This window comes from Tenebrio molitor, chromosome 1, assembly GCF_963966145.1.
Source record: "Tenebrio molitor chromosome 1, icTenMoli1.1, whole genome shotgun sequence".
Lineage (NCBI taxonomy): Eukaryota > Metazoa > Arthropoda > Insecta > Coleoptera > Tenebrionidae > Tenebrio > Tenebrio molitor.
The window spans coordinates 28,869,977-28,883,482 of NC_091046.1; the positions used below are offsets into that span (position 1 = coordinate 28,869,977).

At 36.0% G+C, this 13,506-nt stretch overlaps 1 long non-coding RNA gene across 1 annotated transcript; it reads right to left on the reverse strand.

Moving 5' to 3' along the window:
- Positions 1-7,200: 7,200 nt before the first annotated feature.
- LOC138137579 (uncharacterized) lies at positions 7,201-12,382 on the reverse strand. Its single transcript, XR_011161797.1, has 2 exons — positions 10,358-12,382; positions 7,201-10,290 (listed from the first exon to the last, which is right to left on the reverse strand). It is a non-coding gene; the product is annotated as an uncharacterized lncRNA (long non-coding RNA).
- Positions 12,383-13,506: the final 1,124 nt, after the last annotated feature.

The following is a 13,506-nucleotide window of genomic DNA, read 5'->3' on the forward strand; positions in this document are numbered from 1 at the left end:
ATATCAGGTTCAAACGTGCAAAATAATAGTTCTTTTCGATATAAGGACGCTGTCACATCATTTTTCAGGTCAGGTCAGGTCAGGTATAGTCGGCGTTTTAATTTTCAATATTTAAAATCCGCGCTTAAAGAGTTAGCGGCGGAGCGTGCTTTGGCCACGCGCTAGATACATTCCCGCCGAGTGGGAGCAGGGTCTCGCACAACGTTTGCGCCAATATTTCCATCTCACTTAAATGTAAGTTAATCTGTTTGACACGATACAAACATCCCTTAAAATTGTGTATACTTTTGTCTTTGTCACACTCACGGCATTTATATCGATAATGTCCTCTCTTTAATTTGGAGGCTTAAAAATGAACAATGAGTTACGATATTGTTTAGTGTTATCGTTGTTTATCATTTATTTTCTTCATTAAAATATACAATTTTGTTGTGAATATGCTATTTAAAAGTGATTGAAGAATAATTACAATGTTTCCCTGTAATACAAAAGTTTCACTTCTATCGTGCGTCTTTACGACACATTCTGGTTTTTTTTTTTGAATTGTCAGACAATGACGGCCAAAATATCACAATAAATTTCTTTAAGTAGGGTCTTTGTTCGGTTTATTTATGACTTAAGCCAAAATTTCTTACGAAGATAAAAATACTATAACCATCCTCAATAATCCGCAGGTACTTACTCACTATTTTTACGACAACCCTCGTTAAGCGGGCAATAAACCACTCAAGGAATCAAAAGGTCATTTTAAAATATCCATAGACGGACTATAAAGTTTCGTACCTACTATCGCGGCCAAAAAACTTTGGTCGACACTTTTTGACACTTCAAATATACTATGGCGGACAAAAAATTTAGGCCAGCAAATTTTTGACACTTCAGAAAAGTCAATGCAAGCGACCCTTTACTGTCATTATGACTGATGTGCCAATTAAATTTGATTTTTTTTTCAATTTGACACATTATTACATATTTACAATGCCAGCCGTTTCTAACTTTAACAAAGTGAGAATTGTAACTCTTGCCCACAGTGGCATGCCTGGTAGACAAATTGCGGCACATTTGGGTATTTCAAAAACCGGCGTACAAGCAATTCTTCGCAATTGGACGCAATTTGGTACTGTGGAACGGCGTCCAGGTTCTGGAAGGCCCCGAATATCTTCCGGTGAACAGGACGAAGCAGTTATAAATGTAGTTCGGGATAGTCCCTTCACTAACGCCGTTGAAGCCGTCGGAGTTACAAATTTTCCAGGGTCCGTTAGAACTGCTCGGCGACGAATAAAGACGAGTGACTTGCGTAATCATGTGGCAGCAAGAAAAACTAAATTAACGCCTCGGCACCGAGAAGCAAGGGTTTTCTTCACCCTTTTCGTAATTTACAGATCATGACGCACCACCATAACTGATTTGTGGTAGCACATCTCTCTGGTGCACGCTTCTTTCCCCAGTTTTAATTTTGATGATGGCTGTCACGATGACAAGAATGACATAAATCAAAAATGGGGTTAGTTGGACATAAGGGGTGCGTTTATTTGCAATCTTCTAGAAGTTGGAGATTCTTCCAAAAGAGAAACTTCCCACAGTCGCTAAATCGGACGTTTTTTTGCTGCATTCTCTTTGACAGTCCACAGACACACATAACCTCATTAGTAATAAGTGTTTACTTTTTTGCCATGAATAATAACATGCATGGCTTAAGAAATCAAATATTCACCCTGAGACGGAGGGTTTTATATTTGCAATACAAGATCGTGTTATAAATACAAGAAATTATAAAAAACACATATGCGGTATACAATCGATAATTGATAAATGTAGGATTTGCGGAACTGAAGGGGAAACAATTGAACACATTATTTCTTCTTGCACCGTTTTGGCTCAAAGCGAATATAAAAAACGTCACGATATATTCGCTAAAATTATACACATGAATTTAGCTGTTAAATTCAATTTATTAAAGAATACACAACAACATTATAATTATACACCAGAAAGTTGTTTGGAAAATGACAGTTACAAGTTATATTTTGATAGAACAATTTTAACTGACATTCATATTAAGCATAACAGACCAGACATTATAATTTTAAATAAACAACAAAAGCAAGCATATCTTTTAGATATAGCTGTTCCAAATTCACATAATATAACAGACATATAACACAAAAATTAATAAATATTTAGAGCTGTCCGTTGCTATGAGAAATCTTTGGTGCTTAGAAAAAATTTCGATTTTACCACTTGTAATTTCAGCAACGGGAATAGAACCGCAATCTCTTTTTAAAAATTTAAAAATTCTGGATTTAGATAACACATTGGTAGTTGAAATTCAAAAAGGTATATTATTATACTCATGTCACATCGTGAGGAAGTTCCTTAACATTGACACAGAACATAATACACAACAAAGTCAAAATGCGGAGGCGAGACGCCGGTAATTATGTTGATAAGCACTGCACTATTACTTGATAGTAATATCCGTAATAGTGTATGTACTCCGGCAAAATTGCCGTGCCGCCGGGTGGAGGTGGAATACTATAACAATATGATATTATGTTGATATTATACAGAGTGATCAACAAGAAACCAAATCAAGAGTGCTACCTCATCTTTTGTTTTATCGAAACGTATTTCTATCATGGATCAGCCGCTTTTATTTACTTGCTGTGGACACTCGTTTTGTTGGTTGCCTACCTCTCAAAAATCTATCATTAATTGCCTTTATAAAGCCTTTAAAAGCAAGTTATAATTAATTATTATTTATTATTGATTAAGGAAAAAACACACAGTTACACAAAATTCCTTCATAAGGCACAATCTTGAGTTACAAAATTTTTATTATTTTTCACAATTCTTTGTTTTGTTGTTTTCTGTAAGAAAAGTGTAAAAGTTATTATTCTCTAATTTTTGGGTAATTGAGAACTTACTCGTATCTTTTCTAGCAGTGTTTAAAACATTTAATTACTCCAAGGTCAAAAACTAAGTTTTCACAAAAACTGCTCAAAATGTTCTCCATTGTGGTCCAGACAGAATCAAACTCGCCTCTCATAATTTCAAAAACCCTTATGAAGCTGTCAATTTGTTTAGGGTAATGTGTGGGTTTTATTTCTTGCAACACACAAAGGGAAACAAATTAATATCCTTCTTAAAAAATTTCTGATAAGTGCCATAACACAATTTAACTTGTTGTCTTAAACGCCTTATGGAAGTTGAGGGATGTTCCTTGATAATTTGTTGAACATTTTGCACCATTTCTAAAATTTGAACCAAGGACTGACCTGACTTCTTCTTAATAATGGGTTATGATTTGCTAAAATTAGGCACTATAATTTTAAGACATTGATAAACTTGTTGATAACCAATAGCATCAGGTTCGGACATCTGGCTTAAAATTCTTCGGTGTAAGGGGGTACAAAGTAATGCCAGTCTTCATTTTCTTGTTTCACCCTCTTTCGAAAATAATCTAATAAAAATGCCTTCTCTCTTTAATGGCAAAACCCATTTTACAACTTATTCTGGGATAATTATTGCTTACAACTTCAATAAACGTCTGTAAACTTTGCCGAAATCGAAGATTTGTTTTCTAGGTTAAATCACTTAAATTGTCAACAACAACAACCTTGAATTTTGAAATGTGACATTTCAACGAAGCATTTCCGTACCAGTAGCGTCGCGTTTGGCAATAAAGATGATAATTTACTTACTCTTACAAATGTAAAATGTTGCTCTTGTTAATCTTATAAATTGTTTCCCTTATCTTATAATAATAATAAAATGCACAATTATAATTCCAACGTCTAAAATTCATAAAGTATCATTTTTTATTAAGTAGCGTTTGAGACCATAAATTGTCTACGCCCATGTTTTGACCGCTTATGTGCATATGATTTTGCTACGACGTGACCGAATAATTTGCAACGCTTGCTCTGATTTGGATTCTTGTTGATCACTCTGTACAACATGTTAAACAAAAGGCAGCTGTGATTCTGCGCAGAGGATGTGGCTAAATGATCATTTTTGTCGTTTCGGTTGCACTATTGACTCTTTGCAACCTTGCAACTTTCCTGCTTTCTCTGCCATCTAATTTGATGGCAGAAAAGAGAGATGCTCGGAGAGAATCTTCCGCGACCAATAAAACGATACTTCTGACAGTGGGAGATTCTTCCGTTGAGCAAAAAAACGCACCCAAGGTCAGCTTCACATTTTGATGTCAAGCGAATGACAGGCCGGCCTAAATTTATTGTCCGCCATAGTAAATAAAGTATTAATGTCAATATACATGACAATTTCAAATTATTCTTGTCAAAAATATGGCACCTTCAGTTTTTGATAAATATATATAAAATATTATATTATGTTATACCTATTATATTAAGCGTCGTCTGCGCTGATCGTAATAACAAGTCGTGCCAATCGCTCAAAACTCTGCGTCCGGAAAAAAGTCAAAATATCGGTAGATGTCACCACCTCGCGCATAATGGGAAACTGTAATAGTATTACAGAAATTACAGAAGGAAAAATTTATTCAAATTGTCTAAATTTAAATGTCTAGCTGTTTCTAGCGAATACAAATTGATATCACAAAATGATTTGCATTATTGTCATTGAAGTTCTTATTGTATTTGTTATTTTGACAATCAATGACAATTGATACTTATTCGAGTTTCAAACCCTTTTTATACCTAGCTGTTTCTCGCGAACACAAATTAATATCACAAAATGATTTGCACCGATTATGATTGAAGTTCGTATTGTATTTATTGTTATTTTGATAATCAATGACGAATTAACGGTTGACATTTATTCTAGTTGTAAACCTTCCGTGGTTATTACAGTTTCCATTCATTCGCGATCCAACTGATCCAAGTGCCTCTGGTGGCCATTTCACATCGAATGGCACGACTTGTTATTATCGGCGCGGACGACGATATTAAGTATAGGTAATTGATTTCATATAAATGTTCATCAAGTGAGCTGTGCTTTTGTAAAAGCACCTTTAATTTAGTTACATTACAAAAGTCACATTTATGAAGGTCATGTCCAATAAATCTTTACTTGGTAAAACAAAAACAAATAAGAATTACTTTAATTTAATCAGTAAAAAGACGTAACATTGCTTTTGAAATCAGCAATGTTAAAATGGACAAAAACTGAAAAATTAGTCAAATCGGGTTCACGCAGAACAAGCAACTGTGAAAGTCAAAGTCACTAGCTTTAGCTTTACTACCAACAGAAAATCAGATTTTCATGGCTTGCTTAGATACACATTTATATGAAATTGAGTATAGAATCGTCTTTACTTCCTTCTGAAGGTTGTCTAAACCGCGACCATATTGATCTTTTGCTTTTGAACCCTGCCTCCGCAGCTGGATTTACCCCACCCGTATGACACTGATGGATTAAAATAATTTTGACTTAAGTTAAGCTTGCTTTACAATTGAATATCATTTATGTCACATTGACGACCAAAGTACAGAGTGTCTATAAAAGAACATATATCAAGAGTCCTGTGGAACTCGAATATATTGGATTTTTGCCGCTTTGTAACATATTGTGGTACCAAATAGAAAAACAGAGGTGATGTAACTTCATTAATGACAGATTCTTTGATTTTTACAATAAAAGCAATTAAACGCCTCCGTGAGGCAGCAATCCATACTCCAACCTTTATAGGATGCAATGGGGTTTTACAAATGCATGTGGATTTTCTGAACTCCATATTCTATAGTTTTGTGCTTCGTCAAAAAAAAACTGATGTCTAATAATCTGCAAGCAAAGTTAAAAAATTAAATTGTTTAATTCAAATTCATTATTAGGAACCTGTCATCATTCAAATTGTTCTAAGCGCCTCTCAGAATCACCTGGTCGAAGTTCTTGAAGTGTTTTGATTTTGTGTGAATAGAAGTTCACTGTCTCGCACAACGGTTGCGCCAATATTTCCATCTCACTTAATTTGGAGTCTAATTTAAAGTCCATTCATTTTGTATTGCAGTTTTCAAGGTCAAATAATTTAAATTTTGGCACTGTAATTATGTTTTGTAAATAGTGACATGCATATAACCAACATAATGTGATTTAGCAATGCTCAATTCAACGTTTACGGTGTTTACCTGCATGTCACTATTTACAAAACATAATTACAAAGCCAAAAAATAAAATTATTTGACCTTGAAAAGTTCAATACAAAATGAATGGACTTTATGTAAATTAATCTGTTTGACACGATACAAACATCCCTCAAAATTGTGTATACTTCTGTCTTTGTCACACTCTTTTAATTAAAAATGAACAATGAGTTACGCATTTCGATATTGTTTAGTGTTATCGTTAAAATATACAATTTTGTTGTAAATATGCTTAAGTCAGGCGCAGAAAGAACAAGAGCGTGGCGTACGTACGAGTGAAGTGACAGTTCAGAATGTGAAAACAACGGTGTAAATAATAAAGACAATAAACCAGCAACTAGCACCTCGGCTCAGCCACCTCCTCTTGCACCTATCAGTGATAATTTACAATATTCTGATTTTCCTGTAATACAAAAGTTTCACTTCTACCGTGCGTCTGTACGACACACTCTCTTTTTTTTCAATATTTTTCGATACATTTGCATTGCATTTTTATAAATTTTGGTTTGGTATTTCTTTTCCTCAATTGCGGCAAACAGAAATTTATCGCATCCTTGCTTTGCATTGCATTGCTCTTTATTCTGACATCGAATTTTGCATGAAGTTTTATACGTTTTCGGTACATTGCAACCCGAATTTTGGATCGACATTCTGCCTTTTTATAATTTTGAATATGCTCAGCTTTTCTTATTTTCTTTTTGAAACTTTCACAAGAATGTATATCTTCATTACTGCATAAAACAGGAGTTACACAATTATAGTGTCTTCAGTAGAAATGTCGTAGATCAGTAGATCGGATGAAAGTTCTATAAAAAGTAGTTTTCAGTTAAAATATAATTATCAATATTTTTTTACTATTACTGGAAGTAAATCTGGAGTGTGAAGTATTGTAATGATTTGAATACATTACTTTTTCCGCCAAATATCTGAACCTGCGCAAAACGGTAACAAATGTGGTCGTGATCGCCATCGAATCGGAGGAGCCCTACGTTGTGATTTTCTTTTGGCGGAAAAGGTTCGGAATGCAAACGGTGAGGGTTCCAGTTGGAAGAGTGCCGCAAATAAAACACACATGTGAGGGACGCAAAATACCTTTTATTAAAAATGTCTGTAATAACTTTGATGAAAAAGAAATTGGAACGAATACAAAGGACAGAAATTAAGTTTAACGAAGTACAAGAAATTAACTAGTTGAGTACATCACAAAGATAAACGACAAGATGAATGCAACAATATTTAAAATAACAGAAAAACGGGCACATGACAGACAAAATGACAGTTTAAAGCTTGCAAAACAAGTAAACAAATTATAAGGCAGTTATTACAGACAGGGACGGATGAAAAACCCTCTTCAAAAACCGTATCCCAGGTATTACTCATATTTTACAATTCGATAATGACAAACAATGTTTAATTTGGAACTACGCGGTCAAGGTACGCCAACGGGAGCTTAGAGCTGGAGGTAACAAACTTTCGGCCGCGAGGGGACTCAGAAGAATAATCTGAATCATCTTGAAATCAAGCGACGTTTATAGATATTCGGGGTATTAATGAACGTCAGACTATTTCGCCGACCAAGTAAGAGTGACAGAGCGTCTCGGGGTTGTACGATTAGCATCACCAAACAGCATAAGCGAATATTTAGCTCCACCGTCCCCAACCAACCGTTTCCCGACAAGCCCCCGAAATCTCTATAACCTCGACGGAAGCTTCACGAAAACATCCCGCCGCCGCATAAGCGAAGACCTAGGTCCGCCTCCGCTAACAGTTTTAAATAACCGTAGCTTCCACAGAAATTTACTAAACAACCCCACGACTTCCTGATTGTCACCTAGCTCCCACAGGGGCGCACTTACAACATTTTACTTTAACTTTTCCGAAATCTAGCAACAACACGAAGGAAAAAAACCGGGTTTAATTCTATCGAACAACGCGTAACATTAAACGATGCGAAAATTCAACACAACAAAGCGCAACATTAAACAATGATCAAATAAACAAAACAAAACGCAACATTCAACAAGGATAACATAAGCAAAAACAAACCGCAACATTAAACAATGAGGAAATAAAAGAGAACAAAACGTGAAGTTAAATAACGATAAAATAGAACCACTTTAAATGGCACAAATGTCAGTAAACAACATAAATCACGAATACAATAATCGCTGGTAATGTTAAACAAAAGAAAATGGCGGGTCGAGTGCCGTTAGAAAATGTTAGCGAAGAAAAAAAAACAAAATGGACGCACGCGGTTCGGACGACGGCTCCGAATTTGCGAAATTACCAGATTGTTAAAAAAAATGAACCTCCCGGAAGAAAGATAACGCTTAAAATTCACGAATGGGCGCTTCTTAAAGCAACAGCATGCAACAAAATAAAATCTACAACATACCCTTACCACGTGGTCCTGGTCCCAAAACAAAACACAAAAAAAAGGCAACGAAAGTGGGATAAATTACCCAGGTGAATTAACAACGTTGAATTCTTCACGGGGACACAAAATATCAACTCCGAACGGTAGTGTAATCGGTTCAGATGTAACTTACAGATTTTTGGAATATTGGATCGCTCTTCGCAAGGTCTGTTCGTTTCGAAAAACCAAACAAAAGTGACCTACCCCCCTTCAACCACCCGCGCGAGCGAGCTTCAACCCCCGCTATCTTTCCGCTCGTAGTTCCTAGTCTAGCCGCTAGTACCTTCACATTTGGCGCGCTGTTGTGGCGGTACCGGAAATTTAAATTTTAATTTTAAACTGGGTCACTACAATACATAATTTTATTGTAAAATATTATAGCATTTTTTTCAAATCGATTTAATTTAAATACAGCAGATTGATTCTTCCATCCATGCTATTCAATGGGAAACGCGTCAAGTGAGGGAGGACTCTGAGGACTGCAACCTACCTCACGTCACAGCTAACGAGAGGTTGCGCGGACAGATTCAGGCAATCGAGCAATCCTGTTACTGTTTACTATTCTTGGTTGTGGACAAGGTTGGTAGAACTGACTAATTTGTATACTCCCTAGAAGTCGAACTTTTAGGGAAATAACGTTTTTCATGTTGTGTGTAACTAGAATTTTCAAAAGTAATTTTGAGTGCTTAAGGTTGGTTATAATGAATTGAGAGATTAAGTCCAACTAAATATGCCACCAGAAACCAAAATTAATTGTGAAACGAAACAACATCCATCACATAGCGGGAAATAGAGCCATATGCAACTGTTACAAGGAATTTGCTACCTTACGGTTACGATATCTTTTGTTTGTCACCAGAAACCACATACCCTCCAACCTAACCAAATTTATGGGAACCTAGTAACGAATATCCCTAAATCATAGGGAGTAATTTATTTTTGACAAGATTATACAGGCTGGTCCCAATATAACCTGCCAAAAAAATTCTGGGTCATTAGAAGGATCTAACAAGTCCAAAAAACCCCTTTTCATTAGGTCCAAAATAATGGGGATAAATTAACCCCTATCCACACCCATTCGACGCTGCTGACCACAAAAATACGTACCTACTCAGGAATTAATTGTTGGTGTTTGTAAGGATGACAGTATCTAAGCAACATAGGTACAGGTACCTGAATCGTTTATGACAAATCTCAAATCTGACAAACTAAATCAAATTAATGACATTTATTGAAAACACTGTGCGCGTTAATTCACCAGCTTATTTAGGTACCGTATGTTTCAAAAAATTTCTGGTCAAGTAGGTCCTGCAAAACAAAAGCATTAAAAACGTATGGCGCAGCTTGTCAAATAATAACTGAACTATCAAAAACGTCATTAATTACCGTAATAATTTTGTTCGCAAAATGTTTTCTATGAGAATGATTTTCACTCCTGAACAACGTGGAAGACGAACCTCAATTATCTCTCAGGCAACTGTCGCAGCAGACTGAGTTATCAGTGTCAACTTGTGAAAGAATTGTTCGAAAGGATCTTGAAGATTCAGTAACAGCTGAAAGGTACCTGAACAACATTCTTGATGTTTTCACAGTCAACTCCTACTGGCTCAAGGGTATTTTCAATAAGACGGGCCTACAGCACGCGAGACTCTTCGTAATTTGTGGCAATTTTTTGCACCTATGCTGCTTGATGAATAGGAGTCTTCCAATGTGCATCGAAGCTCAAGGCTATCATTTTTAACACTTGCTCTAGAGTAATTTAAAACACATTATTGTTAATTGTTGTTTATTTATTTGTTTATTGTTGTTACATTACTTGTTTACACATATTGCCCGGGTTTACTTGCTTTTGTTGATGTTGTTGTCGCGCCGGGTACATAACCTAACTTTAATCCGAAGCGATCGTCTGGGCCTCCGCGGTACTGCATAACTTTTTGAAGGATTCGCAAATTTAAAATTAAACTTGACAAATGTCGTAGGTGTCACAGGTACCGTTGCTAAAGAAATTGCAGCCAAGTAACCAGAATTACCTTTTTAAAACCGATTAACTCATTAGCGTACAGCAAATTTTGACCAAATTTTCAATTATCTTTATCTCGAAAACGAAAAGACTTTTATTAGAAACATTTTTTGTCTATGAGTTCTACTCATCGTCACCTATTACTGGATTTCTTCTGGCAGGTTATATCGGGACCACCTGTATAGTCCAATTTTTACCCTTTTGCGATGACGTCATTATCTAGTAACTTTACGTATGTTTGAGCTAGGATCAGAAACAAATTTGAATTGATCATAAATAACTATAAATGTGTCAAATTTGTTGACAATTGCTGCGAAAGGTTATGTTTGTAATCAATGTAATAAGTGAAACAAATTAAAAATTGTCAAATGGACAGAAGCATAAAGTAACCTCAAAGTGACCATCAATGAATAAACGTGCCTTTTTTTTTTTCTGTTTCTGTCGTTTCAATAAAGAGAAAGCGAGCAAGGAAATCGTGACGTCACCTCAAAAGGGTAAAAATTGAACTATAGTAGGTTGCCTCGTTGCCACTTAAAACCACTACCTGCTAGATAGTCAGAGCACAGTAGATTCACTCATGAGTAAATCTACTGTGGTCAGAGCGTCTACAGCGGCCTGGGCGTAGACCGAAAAATCCTATTGTTCTCATGATTCTGACATTTGGGGTTGTTTTCGGGAGTTGCTGTTAGCAACTAACTGTCATGCTATCAAATGTGTGACAACGTCATGTGCATCGTGACAATTTAGACATGCAGTCCACACTCCACAGTCCACACACATGTATCTGCAGTCATGCGTAGTTGTCCAGTGATAAATGATACATACTTTACTTTAATTCTCTGCTTTAATTGTAATTACAGTTTGGATGTTCTAAATTGGCAGAAGCAAGATGTTGCGCACTGGTTCGGTTGCGCGGAAGGGACGAAGTTTCGGCGCCGCGTTTTTTGAAAATTTCTTGGTCAGTGGCGAGTGCAAATTCATAGAATAATAATTTGTCCAATTTTATATAATTACATTCAAAACTGTACAAAGCTTAAAGTATACTTTCCACTCATTTCCACAAAGAATGGCACGGATTAATTAAACAAATATAATTGATTTGTTATGGACCCATCTTTATCTGAAATGACCCGCTTAGGAAATAATGTACCTACTGCAAATCCAAGATTGAGATTATAATTTTAATATTAGGTATACCCTCTACGGGTATTCCAGAAATAGGTTCACAACTAACGGAACTGCATTTACCGCAATATCACTTCTAATATGATAAAAAAAAACAGTTCATTAACACTAACAGCAAAATACTAAAAACCAGAAACACCAAACAGAACTAGCATCAACTCAATTAATAAAAATGTTGTTATTAAAATTACTCTTAAACTGTGACACTTTTGAGATTGCACTTTGACAACTTCACTGAATTCATTACATTTGTTTGTGAGGTTATGATTATTTAGTGACATTCCCCCCTAAAGTGGCGCCGTGGAGATCACAGGCACTAAAGCTTCGCCCAGGCAGATGTATAGTTAAATATGTCAATCATCAAGACGGCGGTGCTTAAAACAATAGTTTGCATTTTTTCCCCCGCTTAAGATACTCGTGACGTCATAATACACTAAACTTTTACTACAGAGTCTGTCGATCACGCATTAAGTGTTCCCTCACTGGAATAAAAGCCAAAAAAAAAAACACCGAATAAACCCCACGGAGCTTGTAAACCAGAAACCTTGGGTTCTATTGGAAAACTCAAAATTTCGGCTTGATTTTACGCCACGAGTTACTTTTCCCCCCGGCCCCTCAATTTTCAACGAGGCAACCTACTATCGCGGCCAAAATACTTTGGTCGTCAATGTGACATAAATGGTATTCAATTGTAAAGCAAGCTTTAGGATGTTTAACCTTATTTTTTACTGTTGTCAAAATTATTTTAATCTATCAGTGTCATACGGGTGGGGTAAATCCCAGCTGCGGAGGCAGGGTTCAAAAGCAAAAGATTAACATGGTCGCGGTTTAGACAACCTTCAGAAGCAAGTAAGACGATTCTATATTTATCAAAAACTGAAGATGCCATATTTCTGACAAGAATAATTTGAAATTGTCATGTATATTGACATTAATACTTTATTTACATTTGAAGTGTCAAAAAGTGACGACCAAAGTATTTTGGCCGCGATAGTACTATACAAATTAGTCAGTTCCACCAACCTTGGTTGTGGAATCTGTCTACTATTTTTTTAGTTTGTCTAACGTTGCGAGGCTGGCGGCACATCCAAATTTTGTGTAAAAAATAATCACGCCGAATTACATTCGTGATGGTAATTTTTTTGATAATTTTATCTAGATTAGCACTCATCTTTGTTGCTATTAAGCACGACCTGCTAGATAGTCAGAGTGTCTATAACGGCCTGGGCGTAGACCGAAAAATGCTATGTTCTCATGATTCTGACGTTTGAGGTTGTTTTCGGGGGTTGCTGTCAGCAACTAACTGTCATGCTAAAAAATATGTGACAATGTCATGTGCACCGTGTCGATTTTGATATGCAGTCCACACACATGCATCTGCATGCAGTCATGCGAAGTTGTCCAGTGGGAAATAGTAGTTTATTTAACGAGTTCGTGTGTAATTTGGGCTTTTTTTGGCATGAGTGGGCCAGTTTAAAACTCGAGTGAAACGAGAGTTTTAAAGGTCCACGAGTGCCAAAAAAAGGCCAAATTACACAAGAACGAGTTGAATACAACGTTTTTTTGTTCGACGAGCCCCCCAAAGGCTCCAAATCGCTGAAAATCTCTAAAATTAGCTTGACGTTTCGTTTTGACAAGTTGTCAAATTTATCAAAATCCGTTCACACAGGAGAAAATTCTCAAATTCTGACAGTGTCGAACAAAAAAGAAAAAATTATAATTACTTTCCACTGTTTCCACTCATTTCGACCATGATTGAC